Below are 19,512 nucleotides of genomic sequence, written 5' to 3' on the forward strand. Positions count from 1 at the left end.
ATAATCCGCCTCTTCTTGCCCTCTGTTATATCAATTTAATGGGTCCAGCTCAGTGTCCCCACCTTCTATGCCACATCTTCGGTATGATTTCACACTATTTTTCCCCTGATACTGCATCAAAAAAGAATCAGAAATGAGGCTGGCAGAAGATAGGTAAATTCTCGGGTAGAAAAAAATCTTGTCACTTGCTCACATTTCTAAAATGCACAAACTCAGTGCAAAGAGAGAGATCTATCAGGGCACAAATTCCAAGCAAACTCAGTCTTCAAACTCAATCATTATACATCAGCCATATGTTGCTAGCTAATTGGTTGACAATTACAATCACAATCATATTTCTATATCCATTTACATGACACTTTTTGCTTTTCCAAGTACTATGTCATCTATCATTCAGTAAACATGTGTGGAGGAATGGCTGACATTGTCACCTTCGGAGGTAAGAGACCAAAGGCTGACATTGTCACCTTGGGAGAGAAAAGACCAAAATGGCAGAGAGAGGTCCTGTGACACTTAAGCCAGACACATACATTACCATGGAGTTCATATTTCTGCCCAATGGCAGTGTTCCTTTTACCTTAACTCTTAGGTGGAAGTTAATTTAGTTACTTTTCCTCCCAGCCTAATCATGTCCCATCTACCACAAAAAAGATGTCATGTAAGGACAAGGCAAGCAAATTCTGGTTAAAAAATAACTGCTCTTAATTGAAAGACATAAAGTCTTCTTGGAAATGTCATTGATAGAAACTGTGTACCTAGAGTGAACTTTCAAAAAATACAAGAGCAAATCCTGAAAATGTTTTATAATTAATATAAACCAAAAAAACAAAACCCACTGCCATCGAGTGGATTCCAACTCATAGAGACCCTATAGGACAGAGTAGAACTGCTCCATAGTGTTTTTTTTTTTTTTTTTTATAATAACTTTTATTAAGCTTCAAGTGAACGTTTACAAATCCAATCAGTCTGTCACATATAAGTTTACATACATCTCACTCCCTACTCCCACTTACTCTCCCCGTCTTGAGTCAGCCCTTTCAGTCTCTCCTTTCTTGACAATTTTGCCGGCTTCCCTCTCTCTCTATCCTCCCATCCCCCCTCCAGGCAAGAGTTGCCAACACAATCTCAAGTGTCCACCTGATATAATTAGCTCACTCTTCATCAGCATCTCTCTCCCACCCGCTGACCAGTCCCTTTCATTTCTGAAGAGTTGTCTTCGGGGATGGTTCCTGTCCTGTGTCAGCTGAAGGTCTGGGGAGCATGGCCGCCGGGATTCCTCCAGTCTCAGTCAGACCATTAAGTTTGGTCTTGTTATGAGAATTTGGGGTCTGCATCCCACTGATCTCCTGCTCCCTCAGGGGTCCTCTGCTGAGCTCCCTGTCAGGGCAGTCATCGATTGTGGCCGGGCACCAACTAGTTCTTCTGGTCTCAGGATGATGTAGGTCTCTGGTTCATGTGGCCCTTTCTGTCTCTTGGGCTCTTAGTTGTCATGTGGGCTTGGTGTTCTTCATTTTCCTTTGCTCCAGGTGGGTTGAGACCAATTGCTGCATCTTAGATGGCTGCTTGTTAGCATTTAAGACCCCAGACGCCACATTTCGAAGTGGGATGCAGAATGATTTCATAATAGAATTATTTTGCCAATTGACTTAGAAGTCCCCGCAAACCATGTTCCCCAGACCCCCGCGCTTGCTCCGCTGACCTTTGAAGCATTCATTTTATCCCGGAAACTTCTTTGCTTTTGGTCCAGTCCAATTGAGCTGACCTTCCATGTATTGAGTGTTGTCTTTCCCTTCACCTAAAGCAGTTCTTATCTACTGATTAATCAATAAAAAACCCTCTCCCACCCTCCCTCCCTCCCCCCCTCGTAACCACAAAAGTATGTGTTCTTCTCAGGTTTACTATTTCTCAAGATCTTATAATAGTGGTCTTATACAATATTTGTCCTTTTGCCTCTGACTAATTTCGCTCAGCATAATGCCTTCCAGGTTCCTCCATGTTATGAAATGTTTCAGAGATTCGTCACTGTTCTTTATCGATGCGTAGTATTCCATTGTGTGAATATACCACAATTTATTTACCCATTCATCCGTTGATGGACACCTTGGTTGCTTCCAACTTTTTGCTATTGTAAACAGAGCTGCAATAAACATGGGTGTGCATATATCTGTTTGTATGAAGGCTCTTGTATCTCTAGGGTATATTCCTAGGAGTGGGATTTCTGGGTTGTATGGTAGTTCTATTTCTAACTGTTTAAGATAACGCCAGATAGATTTCCAAAGTGGTTGTACCATTTTACATTCCCACCAGCAGTGTATGAGAGTTCCAATCTCTCCGCAGCCTCTCCAACATTTATTATTTTGTGTTTTTTGGATTAATGCCAGCCTTGCTGGTGTGAGATGGAATCTCATCGTAGTTTTAATTTGCATTTCTCTAATGGCTAATGATCGAGAGCATTTTCTCATGTATCTGTTGGCTGCCTGAATATCTTCTTTAGTGAAATGTGTGTTCATATCCTTTGCCCACTTCTTGATTGGGTTGTTTGTCTTTTTGTGGTTGAGTTTTGACAGAATCATGTAGATTTTAGAGATCAGGCGCTGGTCGGAGATGTCATAGCTGAAAATTCTTTCCCAATCTGTAGGTGGTCTTTTTACTCTTTTGGTGAAGTCTTTAGATGAGCATAGGTGTTTGATTTTTAGGAGCTCCCAGTTATCGGGTTTCTCTTCATCATTTTTGGTAATGTTTTGTATTCTGTTTATACCTTGTATTAGGGCTCCTAGGGTTGTCCCAATTTTTTCTTCCATGATCTTTATCGTTTTAGTCTTTATGTTTAGGTCTTTGATCCACTTGGAGTTAGTTTTTGTGCATGGTGTGAGGTATGGGTCCTGTTTCATTTTTTTCCAAATGGATATCCAGTTATGCCAGCACCATTTGTTAAAAAGGCTATCTTTTCCCCAGTTAATTGACACTGGTCCTTTGTCAAATATCAGCTGCTCATACGTGGATGGATCTATGTCTGGGTTCTCAATTCTGTTCCATTGGTCTATGTGTCTGTTGTTGTACCAATACCAGGCTGTTTTGACTACTGTGGCTGTATAATAGTTTCTGAAGTCAGGTAAGGTGAGGCCTCCCACTTTCTTCTTCTTTTTCAGTAGTGCTTTGCTTATCCGGGGCTTCTTTCCGTTCCATATGAAATTGGTGATTTGTTTCTCTATCCCCTTAAAATATGACATTGGAATTTGGATCGGAAGTGCGTTAAATGTATAGATGGCTTTTGGTAGAATAGACATTTTTACTATGTTAAGTCTTCCTATCCATGAGCAAGGTATGTTTTTCCACTTAAGTATGTCCTTTTGAATTTCTTGTAGTAGAGCTTTGTAGTTTTCTTTGTATAGGTCTTTTACATCCTTGGTAAGATTTATTCCTAAGTATCTTATCTTCTTGGGGGCTATTGTGAATGGTATTGATTTGGTTATTTCCTCTTCGGTGTTCTTTTTGTTGATGTAGAGGAATCCAAGTGATTTTTGTATGTTTATTTTATAACCTGAGACTCTGCCAAACTCTTCTATTAGTTTCAGTAGTTTTCTGGAGGATTCCTTAGGGTTTTCTGTGTATATAATCATGTCATCTGCAAATAGTGATAACTTTACTTCTTCCTTGCCAATCCGGATACCTTTTATTTCTTTGTCTAGCCTGATTGCCCTGGCTAAGACTTCCAACACGATGTTGAATAAGAGCGGTGATAAAGGGCATCCTTGTCTGGTTCCCGTTCTCAAGGGAAATGCTTTCAGGTTCTCTCCATTTAGAGTGACATTGGCTGTTGGCTTTGCATAGATGCCCTTTATTATGTTGAGGAATTTTCCTTCAATTCCTATTTTGGTAAGAGTTTTTATCATGAATGGGTGTTGGACTTTGTCAAATGCCTTTTCTGCATCAATTGATAAGATCATGTGGTTTTTGTCTTTTGTTTTATTTATGTGATGGATTACATTAATGGTTTTTCTGATATTAAACCAGCCTTGCATACCTGGTATAAATCCCACTTGATCAGGGTGAATTATTTTTTTGATGTGTTGTTGGATTCTATTGGCTAGAATTTTGTTGAGGATTTTTGCATCAATGTTCATGAGGGATATAGGTCTATAATTTTCTTTTTTTGTAATGTCTTTACCTGGTTTTGGTATCAGGGAGATGGTGGCTTCATAGAATGAGTTGGGTAGTATTCCGTCATTTTCTATGCTTTGGAATACCTTTAGTAGTAGTGGTGTTAACTCTTCTCTGAAAATTTGGTAGAACTCTGCAGTGAAGCCGTCCGGGCCGGGACTTTTTTTTCTTGGGAGTTTTTTGATTACCGTTTCAATCTCTTTTTTTGTTATGGGTCTATTTAGTTGTTCTACTTCTGAATGTGTTAGTTTAGGTAGGTAGTGTTTTTCCAGGAATTCATCCATTTCTTCTAGGTTTTCAAATTTGTTAGAGTACAATTTTTCATAATAATCTGAAATGATTCTTTTAATTTCATTTGGTTCTGTTGTGATGTGGTCCTTCTCATTTCTTATTCGGGTTATTTGTTTCCTTTCCTGTATTTCTTTAGTCAGTCTAGCCAATGGTTTATCAATTTTGTTAATTTTTTCAAAGAACCAGCTTTTGGCTTTGTTAATTCTTTCAATTGTTTTTCTGTTCTCTAATTCATTTAGTTCAGCTCTAATTTTTATTATTTGTTTTCTTCTGGTGCCTGATGGATTCTTTTGTTGCTCACTTTCTATTTGTTCAAGTTGTAGGGACAGTTCTCTGATTTTGGCTCTTTCTTCTTTTTGTATGTGTGCATTTATTGATATAAATTGGCCTCTGAGCACTGCTTTTGCTGTGTCCCAGAGATTTTGATAGGAAGTATTTTCATTCTCGTTGCTTTCTATGAATTTCCTTATTCCCTCCTTGATGTCTTCTGTAACCCAGTCTTTTTTCAGGAGGGTATTGTTCAGTTGCCAAGTATTTGATTTCTTTTCCCTAATTTTTTCTGTTATTGATTTCCACTTTTATGGCCTTGTGGTCTGAGAAGATGCTTTGTGATATTTCGATGTTTTGGACTCTGCAAAGGTTTGTTTTATGACCTAATATGTGGTCTATTCTAGAGAATGTTCCATGTGCGCTACAAAAAAAAGTATATTTTGCAGCAGTTGGGTGGAGAGTTCTGTATAAGTCAATGAGGTCAAGTTGGTTGATTGTTGTAATTAGATCTTCCGTGACTCTGTTGAGCTTCTTGCTGGATGTCCTGTCCTTCTCCGAAAGTGGTGTGTTGAAGTCTCCTACTATAATTGTGGAGGTATCTATCTCGCTTTTCAGTTCTGTTAAAATTTGATTTATGTATCTTGCAGCCCTGTCATTGGGTGCGTAAATATTTAATATGGTTATGTCTTCCTGATCAATTGTCCCTTTTATCATTATATAGTGTCCTTCTTTATCCTTTGTGGTGGATTTAAGTCTAAAGTCTATTTTGTCAGAAATTAATATTGCTACTCCTCTTCTTTTTTGCTTATTGTTTGCTTGATATACTTTTTTCCATCCTTTGAGTTTTAGTTTATTTGAGTCTCTAAGTCTAAGGTGTGTCTCTTGTAGGCAGCATATAGATGGATCGTGTTTCTTTATCCAGTCTGTGACTCTCTGTCTCTTTATTGGTGCATTTAGTCCATTTACATTCAGGGTAATTATAGATAAGTTTTTAGTGCTGTCATTTTGATGCCTTTTTATGTGTGTTGTTGACAATTTCATTTTTCCACATACTTTTTTGTGCTGAGGCGTTTTTCTTAGTAAATTGTGAGATCCTCATTTTCATAGTGTTTGACTTTATGTTAGTTGAGTCGTTACGTTTTTCTTGGTTTTTGTCTTGAGTTATAGAGTTGTTATACCTTTTTGTGGTTACCTCATTATATACCCCTATTTTTCTAAGTAAAAACCTAACTTGTATTGTTCTATATCGCCTTGTATCACTCTCCATATGGCAGTTCAATGCCTCCTGTATTTAGTCCCTCTTTTTGATTATTGTGATCTTTTACCTATTGACTTCCATGATTCCCTGTTATGTGTATTTTTTTTTTTTAATTAATCTTAATTTGTTTGTTTTTGTGATTTCCCTATTTGAGTTGATATCAGGACGTTCTGTTTTGTGACCTTGTGTTGTGCTGATATCTGATATTATTGGTTCTCTGACCAAACAATATCCTTTAGTATTTCTTGTAGCTTTGGTTTGGTTTTTGCAAATTCTCTAAACTTGTGTTTGTCTGTAAATATCTTAATTTCGCCTTCATATTTCAGAGAGAGTTTTGCTGGATATATGATCCTTGGCTGGCAGTTTTTCTCCTTCAGTGTTCTGTATATGTCGTCCCATTCCCTTCTTGCCTGCATGGTTTCTGCTGAGTAGTCAGAACATATTCTTATTGATTCTCCCTTGAAGGAAACCTTTCTTTTCTCCCTGGCTGCTTTTAAAATTTTCTGTTTATCTTTGGTTTTGGTGAGTTTGATGATAATATGTCTTGGTGTTTTTCTTTTTGGATCAATCTTAAATGGGGTTCGATGAGCATCTTGGATAGATATCCTTTCGTCTTTCATGATGTCAGGGAAGTTTTCTGTCAGAAGTTCTTCAACTATTTTCTCTGTGTTTTCTGTCCCTCCTCCCTGTTCTGGGACTCCAATCACCCGCAGGTTATCCTTCTTGATAGAGTCCCACATAATTCTTAGGGTTTCTTCATTTTTTTTAATTCTTTTATCTGATTTTTTTTCAGCTATGTTGGTGTTAATTCCCTGGTCCTCCAGATGTCCCAGTCTGCATTCTAATTGCTCGAGTCTGCTCCTCTGACTTCCTATTACGTTGTCTAATTCTGTTATTTTATTGTTAATCTTTTGGATTTCTACATGTTGTCTCTCTATGGATTCTTGCAACTTATTAATTTTTCCAGTATGTTCTTGAATAATCTTTTTGAGTTCTTCAACAGTTTTATCAGTGTGTTCCTTGGCTTTTTCTGCAGATATCCTAATTTCATTTGTGATATCATTAAGCATTCTGTAAATTAGTTTTTTATATTCTGTATCTGATAATTCCAAAATTGTATCTTCATTTGGGAAAGATTTTGATTCTTTTGTTTGGGGGGTTGGAGAAGCTGTCCCGGTCTGCTTCTTTAAGTGGTTTGATATGGATTGTTGTCTCCGAGCCATCACTGGGAAACTAGTTTTTCCAGAAAATCCGCTAAAAAAAAAACTGCAGTCAGATCCCTATCAGAGTTCTCCCTTTGGCTCAGGCTATTCAGATGTTAATGAAGCCGCCTGGGAAGGGTGGGGGAGGGAACAGAGAGATAGGAGAGTAGCACCTCAGAATATAGCCAGAGTTGCTTGTCTTGCTTGGAATGACTGTTATATCTGAGATTCTCGTGGGCGCGTCGCCTATGTGTGCTGGCTGTGTGGAGATTGCCCCCGGGGGGTCTGGCCCGCTGGAGTCACGGTCAGATCCTCCGCTTCCAGCCCCACGCCCAGCGTCAAGGCTCCCCTACTGGGACGGTGCACTCTCAACTCCAAAATCAGTCGCTGCCTCCCGGGGACTTCTCGTCTCTCCAGCCGCGTGGCCGTGCCGCCCCCGTGAACTAGGTGGGCCCCCTCCCGGGATTAGTTCAGATGGGTGGAGTAGCTCCCTGTGCTTGTGCCGCGACCGAGTGTCCTGGCTGGAACTCTGTTCTCCCCACTCCAATACCAGTCGCTGCCTCCCGGGGACTTCTCCTACCGGCTGCGTCCCACGCCGCCCGCGCGACCCGGCTGGTCCCCTTCCCGGGGTTAGTTCAGGGGGTGGAGCAACTCTCCGTGTTTATGGCGTACCTGCGTGCAGTCCTAATCCCTGCGGGACGGTTCCCCGGCTCGGATGCTGCTCTTTCTGCTCCAAGATCAGTCACTGCCTCCCGGGGACTTCTCCTACCGGCTGCGTCCCACGCCGCCCGTGGAACCAGCTGGTCCCCCTCCCGGGGTTAGTTCAGGGGGGTGGAGCAGGTCTCTGTGCTTGTGCCGTACCTGACTGGTACGCTGGCTCCAGGCTCTGGAAACAATCGCTGCTTCCCCGTATTAGTTCGTTCTCCGTCTCTAAATCTGTGTTTGTTGTTCAGGGTTCGTAGATTGTTATGTATGTGATCGATTCACTTGTTTTTCCGTGTCTTTGTTGTAAGAGGGATCCGAGGTAGCGTCTGCCTAGTCCGCCATCTTGGCTCCGCCCTTCCCATAGTGTTTTCAAGCAGACTGCCACATCTTTCTCCTGCAGGGTAGCTGGTGGGTTAGAACCACTGATTTTCAGTTAGTAGCTGAGTGCTTAACCACTGCGCCACCAGGGCTCCTATAATTAATATAGCAGAGACAAATTTTGTATGACATACCAAAGATGATCATCAGTACCAGACCCACCCAAGAAGGAAAATAAGGGCTAGATTACAGAAGAAACAACGTTTGACTAAAACACAATTTGGTAAAGGTTTTCCACCAGTCCCCAATGGGGAATACATAGAAAAATTATATCAGAATTTGAGAATACATTAATTTTATAACCAAGTAGGTCCACAGCTAACATGCATTACTTCATTGTGTTTTTTTTCTGTAGTGTGAGTTCAACCATACTAACTAATGCTTCTCTTCGTGTCATAAAGCCATGAGCTAATGAATCCTTTACAGTTAGAGATGGATATCTAGACCAGATGGATTCCTCATCATTTACCATTCTGGTATTTAGAGTGGACAAGCCAAAAAAGTATCACCCCTTCAAGAGTACTGCTTTTATCATTTTTATTCCTATTTTGAGTTCGATGCACATGGCAGAGTAGTGACTGCAAAGTTAATACATTCAACAAATACTTAATGAAAGACTATTACACGGCAAGTCTTATAACACGTACAGAAGGTGGAGACATGAGCCTTTGCTCATTTCAATGGTTTTCGAGATGAACACGTACACAGATAATTTACAATACAAAGTTCTAAATGCTACTGCTGGGCTGTAAAGGCAATGTCACAGAATGTAAAGATAGAGTTCAGGGTGACAAGTAGAGATGAGAAGTTATTAGAAAACTCCAAAAAAGAGGCAATATCATCTATTTTAACCATAGCACTTATCATCAGCTCAAATTATCTTGTTCATTTTTTAGTATAAGTATCTGTCATCTGTCTTCTACTCCTAAATTGTCAACTCCTTGAGATTTTGGTCCTTCCAGTGTCTGAACTAGTGCCTGACATGTTGTAGGAGTTCAAAGTGTGTTTGTGAGATTAAGAAAGGAAAAGGATAAGCTAAATTAGTGGAGATGTAGACAATGGGAGATATAAACGATAGCTCTGAAGGAATATCATGATGAATTGGGTCTGGGAAATTAGGGAGATTGAGGAATCAAGTACAATTTAATACTAATTCCTATAATAAAGATTAAGAAGAAAGAAGACAAACAAGTTTTGGTTGTCTATTGCATGTTTGTGTATGTTTGTGGGAGGTTCAGTGCAGGAGAGATTAACTATGGGTAAGCACCTGCATAGTACCCATATGAATATACCTAGCAAGCAATGGGGAATATGGGTCTGAAAGCAGGAGTATGGGAAACATAAAGCTGGGAGTCCCCCAGCATTGTTAATTGTGTTTTATGTCATAAATGCAGATGAAAGTCACCAAAGAGAAAATACAAATTGTGAATGAAAGTGGGTCAAAGTTGTCTTTCTGGGAAAAAAATTATTTCTGAATGAGGAAATGGAATAAGGATCAAAGAAGAACAGAAGAAGGAGGAGAAAAATGGGAGAAAATGATGCTGCAAGCATCACGTGAAAAGGAATTTTCAAGAAGTTGTTGCTGTTGTTAGGTGCTCTTGAGTTGCTTCTGACTCAGGGCAACTCTATGTACAACAGAACAAAATACTGCCCAGTCCTGTACCATCCTCGTGATTGCTGTTATGCTTGAGCCCATTATTACAGCCACTATGTCAATCCATCTTGTTTCACTGACCCTCTACTTTACCAAGCATGATGTACGTCTCCAGGGATTGGTCTCTCCTGATAACATGTCCAAAGTATGTGAGATGAAGTCTAGCCATCCTTGCTTCTAAGGAGTAATCTGGCTGTACTTCTTCCAAGACAGATTTGTTTGTTCTTTTGGCAGTCCATGATATATTTAATATTCTTTGCCAGCACCATTATTCAAAGGTGCTGATTCTCCTTCAGTTTTCCTTATTCAGTGTACAGCTTCTACATGCATATGAGGTGACTGAAAACACCATGGCTTGGGTCAGAGGCATCTTAAAGTGACATCTTTGATTTTTAATACTTTAAAGAGGTCTTTTGCAGTGAATTTGCCCAAATCAATGTTTTTTAATTTCTTGACTGCTGCTTCCATGGATATTGATTGTGGATTCAAGTAAAATGAAATTCTTGACAATCTCAGTCTTTTCTCCATTATCATGATGTTGCTTATTGGTCCAGTTGTGAGGATTTTGTTTTCTTTATGATGAGGTGTAACTCATACTGATGGCTGGGGTCTTTGATCTTCATCAGTGTTTCAAGTCCTCTTCACTTTCAGCAAGCAAGATTATGTCATCTGCATAATGCATGTTGTTAATGAGTCTTCCTCCAATCCTAATGCCACATTCTTTTTCCTATAGTACAGTTTCTCAGAGTTTTTGCTCAGCATACATATTGAATAAGCATAGTGAAAAGATACAACCCCAATGCACATCTTTCCTGATTTTAAGCCACACAGTATCTCCTTCTTCTGTTCGAATGATTACCTTTTGATCTATGAACAGGTTCCTCATTAGCACAGGTTAAGTGTTCTGGAATTTCCATTGCTCACAATGTTATTCAAAATTTGTTATGATCCACACAATCGAATGCCTTTGCAGAGTCGATAAAACACAGATGAACATCTCTCTTTCAGCCAGAATCCATCTGACATCAGCAATGATGTCCCAGGTTCCATGTCCTCTTCCAAATCTGGCTTGAATTTCTGGCAGTTACTTGTCAATGTACTGCTGCAACTGCTTTTGAATGATCTTCATCAAAATTTTAATGATATTGTTAGATAATTGCCACATTCAGTTGGATCCTCTTTCTTTGGAATCAGCATAAATATGGATCTCTTCCAGTTGGTTGGGCAGGAAGCTGTCTTCCAAATTTCTTGGCATAAATGAGTCAGCACTTCTAGTGCTGCATCCATTTGTTGAAATGTCTCAATTGGCATTCTGTCAATTCCTGAAGGCTTGTCTTTCACCAGTGCCTTCAGTGCACCTTGGACTTCTTTCTTCAGTACTTTTGGTTCTTTTGATCATAAGCTACCTCCTGAAATGATTGAATGTCGACCAATTATTTTTGGTACAGTGACTCTGTATATGTCTTTCATCTTCTTTTGATGCTTCCTGTGTCATTCAGTATTTTGCCCATAGGATCCTTCAGTATTGCAACTTGAGGCTTGAATTTTTTCTTCAGTTCTTGCAGCTTGTGGAATGCTGAGCATGTTCTTCCTTTTTGATTCAAGAAATTAAGGATTGCCAATTGTAACAAATCTTAACACTGGGTCATGAATAATTGGGAATGAAAATATCCCTTTAGATTGGATTGCACACCTGTTCAATGTTTGAGTTAAAACAGGTTGGAGAGGGCTGAGGAGTGAAGAGATTTAAGGGGACACCCCATGTCTAAAACAGAGTTGAGAGTTTTAAATGCATCATCTAATGAAGTCCCTGCCAACCCAACAAAGAAACTAATAACATACAAGCAACACTTTGTCATTCCATGGTATCTTATCTGGATTCCTGAAAAAGTTCATGAACAATTTAAAAGTATATTTGCAAAAGAAAATTATTCATCAGTTTTAACTTATTGCACAAAAGTGGTTATCTTAATCAGATTGGGAATCTGATTGCCAGAAGTATGTGTAGTTTTGATAATCTTTATTGGGAAATTTTCTTTTCTAACATAGGCACTCCGATTTATTAGCAAAGTCTTTTGAAATACGAGGTCTTTGAGCAGGGCATTGGAAAGGTAGAATAAAAATAATCCTTTGTTGTAAAAGACATTTTCATATTTACATTAATAAGAAAATATAACGTTCATTACTAATAAAGCTTCCAATAATAATATTAGAGCATATGCTATGTCAAGACAGACCCCAACTGCTTAACCCACCATTATACTCCAATCATTTAACAAACAACCTGGCTCAAAATATGTGCAAAACAATATATGGTAAATATTCATACTGCATAACTAAACTAAGAGGTTCATGCAAATACACATTCTCATTGGGGTTAAACATATTCTTTTTTCTTTTTTTTTTGGAAAAAGCAAGATAAACAGCTTGATATATACTGTATTAAAAATAAAGTGTGTCCTGACTTATCTACTTAAACATCAGAAAGTATAAATAAGTATTTGTAGGAATTTTACTGGCATCAAATTCAAGATAAAGCTTGCTAAAGCAGAACAATGTGAATCTAACTCAATTTTTAAACTGCAAGTTTCAATAAACAACATTAAATGTTACTACAACAATATCATTCTCAGCACAGTATGACTTCTTATAGCATTGCAGAGAACAATAACCAAATTTGGGGACAAAGCAGGTTTGTTTTTATTTTAAGCTTTATATAAAATCATTTCATTCAATACACTTAAGGTAAAGTTGGTCATTTCAACAGCCAGCTTTTTTCTTCAACTCCAAAGGTAGAAGACCTTTAACCTCCATGACTTTGATCAATGCATGTCATTTCTGCAAAAATTAATTGCACAAAGGGATGATATTCTAAATATAAATAGATTGAAAAAAAACTATAGACACAGATTAAATTTGGTAAAGATGACCAAATTTCATTCTGTACACCCCTGAAGTGTCTTAAATGTTGCAGACTGGGTAAACAGTCCATTTTCATTTATACTTGATAGCAGGGCACTGGGTTTTTGGGTAGCAGGGATAAAAACTTTGTGTAGACACAAAAATATCATTATAGTCTTTACATTATGCCATCCTCTCAATGTCAATATGCAGCAATGCACCAGAACAGAGAGAATTGCTTTTAAAAAAAAAGAATGTCTTAAACGTGATGCTCCAAATGGATCCTGGAAAGTGTTAATTTTTTTTTTTAACTTTCTTTTAAAAAAAAAACTAGCATGACTGCCCCATTTAGGGGGGCAGGGGAACAATGTAAAGGTTATTCAGTATGAAAAAAATGGGGAAAATATATTACAAATTTGACAGTCTTATTCACCCCTTTATTATACTTTCTTTATATTGAGATGTATGGATAATTCCTCTCTGTCCACATCTTCACACAGACACATACTTTGTCTTTTCTGTGGCATAAACTAGTATCCCAACATTTTCATGAATGGGTGCATTAATACTAATATGGCCATTTATATTCAGACTCCAGCAAACCTCACCTTAAGGGACTCTTTGTCTCATTGACTTGATTCATTATTAGTCTAACTAACAGGGTTCCAGTTTCTCAAGATCAGTGTCCTATTTAGTTCTAATTTGTAACTTCATAACCTTTGCTTAACCTCTTATTCAGGGAAGTCTTACAGTTCCTCTTCTAGACTGCAAAATTGCATAAATATTTAAACGTTAATTCAGAGAGAGTAAAAATCATGTCAAAATGTCCCTTAGAGCTAAAATTTCAGTGGATTTGGAGTAGTTGCATTATGACATGACCTAAAATTCCAAAGGGTGTCAATTTTTTCCCTCTGGCTGAAATCCTATTTCTTCATGAAAGATTTTAAAAGTACCTTGAAGGGTCTGAGGTCGTTCTCCCTATAGTCCCTTTTTTTAAAAGACAAATGGAAACTTGTCAAACAGCTCAGAAAATTGTACAAATAATTATGGAGATGCCAGTCAAGAAAGCTGCATTTCCTTACTTCTCAAAATGTGGCTTTGATAAGTCAAAAAACTTTTCCACCTGCTTATCTTGTACATTACGCCCACAAAATCCCTGAACTAATCATAGTGTATGAAATCATGTTGTCAAAATAAAATTTTAAAAAAAAGAAACTATAATGGTATATAAATGTGAGATTAGATTAATTTCAGCAGTCATTCAAAGTAGTAATTTAAATACTGAATTTGAGATAAATGTTCCCATTATTAAGTAGGTATCTTCTTTTGAAAGAGTACTAGGAGAATTCCTGACATACCATGAGATGAAATTTAAAAGTATTATGTATGAGAATTTTAGATTTGACAGGAATGCATACTCAAAAATAAAAATAAAGTTCAACTTACCAATTTCCATCATTTATTCTAAAATTTCATAGACTACAAGCCTAAGTAAATAAAACTTATTCTTGCTCATCCTTCAGTTTTGAAGGATTGTTTCTCTTCAGGTTTCCTAGCTGGTCCTGTGTTCTTGCTGAACTAAGCATGGTTTGCAGGCTTGGGGAACTTGGGGTTGCTGTGTTGTATCTTCACTCTGTAAGCAAAGCTGGCTGGTAATTAAAGTTCATTGTGTCACTTAAAAAGCTGAATGACAAATAGCATCACTTTTCTACCAAAGTAAAGCATTACACCATGTACAACAAAAGATACCATATGAGTTCAAACTAAACCAAATGGCACAAACCCTACACACAGGCCAAACCACAGCTTTATAAATATTTATTGTAACTGATATCTCTTACGGAAAATCTTCTGACTAGCCAAATCTAGTACCCAAAATAGTTTCCTAGTTTTTTTTTTTTTTTATTATTAACTGTTATTGAGCTTCAAGTGAACATTTACAAATCCAGTCAGACTGTCACATATAAGTTTACATACACCTTACTCCGTACTCCCACTTGCTCTCCCCCTAATGAGTAAGCCCTTCCAGTCTCTCCTTTCGTGACAATTTTGCCAGCTTCCATCTCTCTCTATCCTCCCATCCCCCCTCCAGACAGGAGATGCCAACACAGTCTCAAATGTCCACCTGATATCATTAGCTCACTCTTCATCAGCATCTCTCTCCCACCCACTGTCCCGTCCTTTCATGTCTGATGAGTTGTCTTCGGGGATGGTTCCTGTCCTGTGCCAACAGAAGGTCTGGGGACCATGACTGCCGGGATTCCTCTAGTCTCAGTCAGACCATTAAGTATGGTCTTTTTATGAGAATTTGGGCTCTGCATCCCACTGATCTCCTGCTCCCTCAGTAGTTCTCTGTTGTGCTCCCTGTCAGGGCAGTCATCGATTGTGGCCGGGCACCAACTAGTTCTTCTGGTCTCAGGATGATGTAGGTCTCTGGTTCATGTGGCCCTTTCTGTCTCTTGGGCTCTCAGTTGTCGTGTGACCTTGGTGTTCTTCATTCTCCTTTGCTCCAGTTGGGTTGAGACCAATTGATGCATCTTAGATGACCGCTTGTTAGCATTTAAGACCCCAGACGCCACATTTCAAAGTGGAATGCAGAATGTTTTCATAATAGAATTATTTTGCCAATTGACTTAGAAGTCCCCTTAAACCATGGTTCCCAAACCCCCGCCCTTGCTCCACTTGACCTTTGAAGCATTCATTTTATCCCAGAAACTTCTTTGCTATTGGTCCAGTCCAGTTGAGCTGACCTTCCATGTATTGAGTGTTGTCCTTCCCTTCACCTAAAGCAGTTCTTATCTACTAATTAATCAATAAAAAACCCTCTCCCTCCCTCCCTCCCCTCCTCGTAACCACAAAAGAATGTGTTCTTCTCAGTTTATACTATTTCTCAAGATCTTATAATAGTGGTCTTATACAATATTTGTCCTTTTGCCTCTGACTAATTTCGCTCAGCATAATGCCTTCCAGGTTCCTCCATGTTATGAAATGTTTCAGAGATTCGTCACTGTTCTTTATCGATGTGTAGTATTCCATTGTGTGAATATACCACAATTTATTTACCCATTCATCCGTGGATGGACACCTTAGTTGCTTCCAGCTTTTTGCTATTGTAAACAGAGCTGCAATAAACATGGGTGTGCATATATCTGTTTGTGTGAAGGCTCTTATTTCTCTAGGGTATATTCCGAGGAGTGGGATTTCTGGGTTGTATGGTAGTTCTATTTCTAACTGTTTAAGATAAAGCCAGATAGATTTCCAAAGTGGTTGTACCATTTTACATTCCCACCAGCAGTGTATGAGAGCTCCAATCTCTCTGCAGCCTCTCCAACATTTACTATTTTGTGTTTTTTGGATTAATGCCAGCCTTGTTGGAGTGAGATGGAATCTCATCGTGGTTTTAATTTGCATTTCTCTAATGGCTAATGATCGAGAGCACTTTCTCATGTATCTGTCAGCGGCCTGAATATCTTCTTTAGTGAAGTGTGTGTTCATCTCCTTTGCCCACTTCTTGATTGGGTTGTTTGTCTTTTTGTGGTTGAGTTTTGACAGAATCATACAGATTTTAGAGATCAGGCGCTGGTCGGAGATGTCACAGCTGAAAATTCTTTCCCAGTCTGTCGGTGGTCTTTTTACTCTTTTGGTGAAGTCTTTAGATGAGCATAGGTGTTTGGTTTTTAGGAGCTCCCAGTTATCTGGTTTCTCTTCGTCATTTTTGGTAATGTTTTGTATTCTGTTCATGCCTTGTATTAGGGCTTCTAAGGTTGTCCCTATTTTTTCTTCCATGATCTTTATCGTTTTAGTCTTTATGTTTAGGTCTTTGATCCACTTGGAGTGAGTTTTTGTGCTTGGTGTGAGGTATGGGTCCTGTTTCATTTTTTTGCAGATGGATATCCAGTTATGCCAGAACCATTTGTTAAAAAGACTATCTTTTCCCCAATTAACTGACACTGGGCCTTTGTCAAATATCAGCTGCTCATATGTGGATGGATTTATATCTGGGTTCTCAATTCTGTTCCATTGGTCTATGTGCCTGTTGTTGTACCAATACCAGGCTGTTTTGACTACTGTGGCTGTATAATAGCTTCTGAAATCAGGTAGAGTGAGGCCTCCCACTTTCTTCTTCTTTTTCAGTAATGCTTTGCTTATCCGAGGCTTCTTTCCCTTTCATATGAAGTTGGTGATTTGTTTCTCTATCACGTTAAAAAAATGACATTGGAATTTGGATTGGAAGTGCATTGTATGCATAGATGGCTTTTGGTAGAATAGACATTTTTACTATGTTAAGTCTTCGTATCCATGAGCAAGGTATGTTTTTCCACTTAAGTATGTCCTTTTGAATTTCTTGTAGTAGAGCTTTGTAGTTTTCTTTGAATAGGTCTTTTACATCCTTGGTAAGATTTATTCCTAAGTATTTCATCTTCTTGGGGGCTACTGTGAATGGTATTGATTTGGTTATTTCCTGTTTGATGTTCTTTTTGTTGATGTAGAGGAATGCAAGTGATTTTTGTATGTTTATCTTATAACCTGAGACTCTGCCAAACTCTTCTATTAGTTTCAGTAGTTTTCTGGAGGATTCCTTAGGGTTGTCTGTGTATAAGATCATGTCATCTGCAAATAGAGAGAATTTTACTTCCTCCTTGCCAATCCGGATGCCCTTTATTTCTTTGTCTAGCCTAATTGCTCTGGCTAGGACTTCTAGCACAATGTTGAATAAGAGCCGTGATAAAGGGCATCCTTGTCTGGTTCCCGTTCTCAAGGGAAATGCTTTCAGGTTCTCTCCATTTAGAGTGATGTCGGCTGTTAGCTTTGCACAGATGCCCTTTATTATGTTGAGGAATTTTCCTTCAATTCCTATTTTGATAAGAGTTTTTATCATAAATGTGTGTTGGAGTTTGTTAAATGCCTTTTCTGCATCAATTGATAAGATCATGTGGTTTTTGTCTTTTGTTTTATTTATGTGGTGCATTACATTAATGGTTTTTCTAATATTAAACCAGCCTTGCATACCTGATATAAATCCCACTTGGTCGTGGTGAATTATTTTTTTGATATGTTGTTGGATTCTATTGGCTAGAATTTTGTTGAGGATTTTTGCATCTATGTTCATGAGGAATATAGGTCTATAATTTCCTTTTTTTGTAATGTCTTTACCTGGTTTTGGTATCAGGGAGATGGTGGCTTCATAGAATGAGTTGGGTAGTATTCTGTCATTTTCCATGCTTTGAAATACCTTTAGTAGTAGTGGTGTTAACTCTTCTCTGAAAGTTTGGTAGAACTCTGCAGTGAAGCCATCCGGGCCAGGGCTTTTTTTTGTTGGGAGTTTTTTGATTACCATTTCAATCTCTTTTTTTGTTATGGGTCTATTTAGTTGTTCTACTTCTGACTGTGTTAGTTTACGTAGGTAGTGTTTGTCCAGGAATTCATCCATTTCTTCTAGGTTTGCAAATTTGTCAGAGTGCAATTTTTCATAATAATCTGATATGATTCTTTTAATTTCAGTTGGGTCTGTTGTGAGGTGGCCCTTCTCGTTTCTTATTCGGGTTATTTGTTTCCTTTCCTGTATTTCTTTAGTCAGTCTAGCCAATGGTTTATCAATTTGGTTAATTTTCTCAAAGAACCAGCTTTTGGCTTTGTTAATTCTTTCAATTGTTTTTCTGTTCTCTAATTCATTTAGTTCAGCTCTAATTTTTATTATTTGTTTTCTTCTGGTGCCTGATGGATTCTTTTCTTGCTCACTTTCTATTTGTTCAAGTTGTAGGGACAGTTCTCTGATTTTGGCTCTTTCTTCTTTTTGTATGTGTGCATTTATCGACATAAATTGGCCTCTGAGCACTGCTTTTGCTGTGTCCCAGAGGTTTTGATAGGAAGTATTTTCATTCTCGTTGCATTCTATGAATTTCCTTATTCCCTCCTTGATGTCTTCTATAACCCAGTCTTTTTTTAGGAGGGTATTGTTCAGTTTCCAAGTATTTGTTTTCTTTTCCCTAGTTTTTCTGTTATTGATCTCTAGTTTTATTGCCTTGTGGTCTGAGAAGATGCTTTGTAATATTTCGATGTTTTAGATTCTGCAAAGGTTTGTTTTATGACCCAATATGTGGTCTATTGTAGAGAATGTTCCATGTGTGCTAGAAAAAAAAGTATACTTTGCAGCAGTTGGGTGGAGAGTTCTGTATAAGTCAATGAGGTTGAGTTGGTTGATTGTTGTAAGTAGGTCTTCCGTGTCTCTATTGAGCTTCTTACTGGATGTCCTGTCCTTCTCCGAAAGTGGTGTGTTGAAGTCTCCTACTATAATTGTGGAGGTGTCTATCTCACTTTTCAGTTCTGTTAAAATTTGATTTATGTATCTTGCAGCCCTGTCATTGGGTGCATAAATATTTAATATGGTTATGTTTTCCTGATCAATTGTCCCTTTTATCATTATGTAGTGTCCTTCTTTATCCTTTGTGGTGGATTTAAGTCTAAAGTCTATTTTGTCAGAAATTAATATTGCTACTCCTCTTCTTTTTTGCTTATTGTTTGCTTGATATATTTTTTTCCATCCTTTGAGTTTTAGTTTATTTGTGTCTTTTTTTAAGTCTAAGGTGTGTCTCTTGTAGGCAGCATATAGACGGATCGTGTTTCTTTATCCAGTCCGAGACTCTCTGTCTCTTTATTGGTGCATTTAGTCCATTTATATTCAGCGTAATTAT

The sequence above is a fragment of the Elephas maximus genome, chromosome 2, assembly GCF_024166365.1.
Source record: "Elephas maximus indicus isolate mEleMax1 chromosome 2, mEleMax1 primary haplotype, whole genome shotgun sequence".
Taxonomy (NCBI): domain Eukaryota; kingdom Metazoa; phylum Chordata; class Mammalia; order Proboscidea; family Elephantidae; genus Elephas; species Elephas maximus.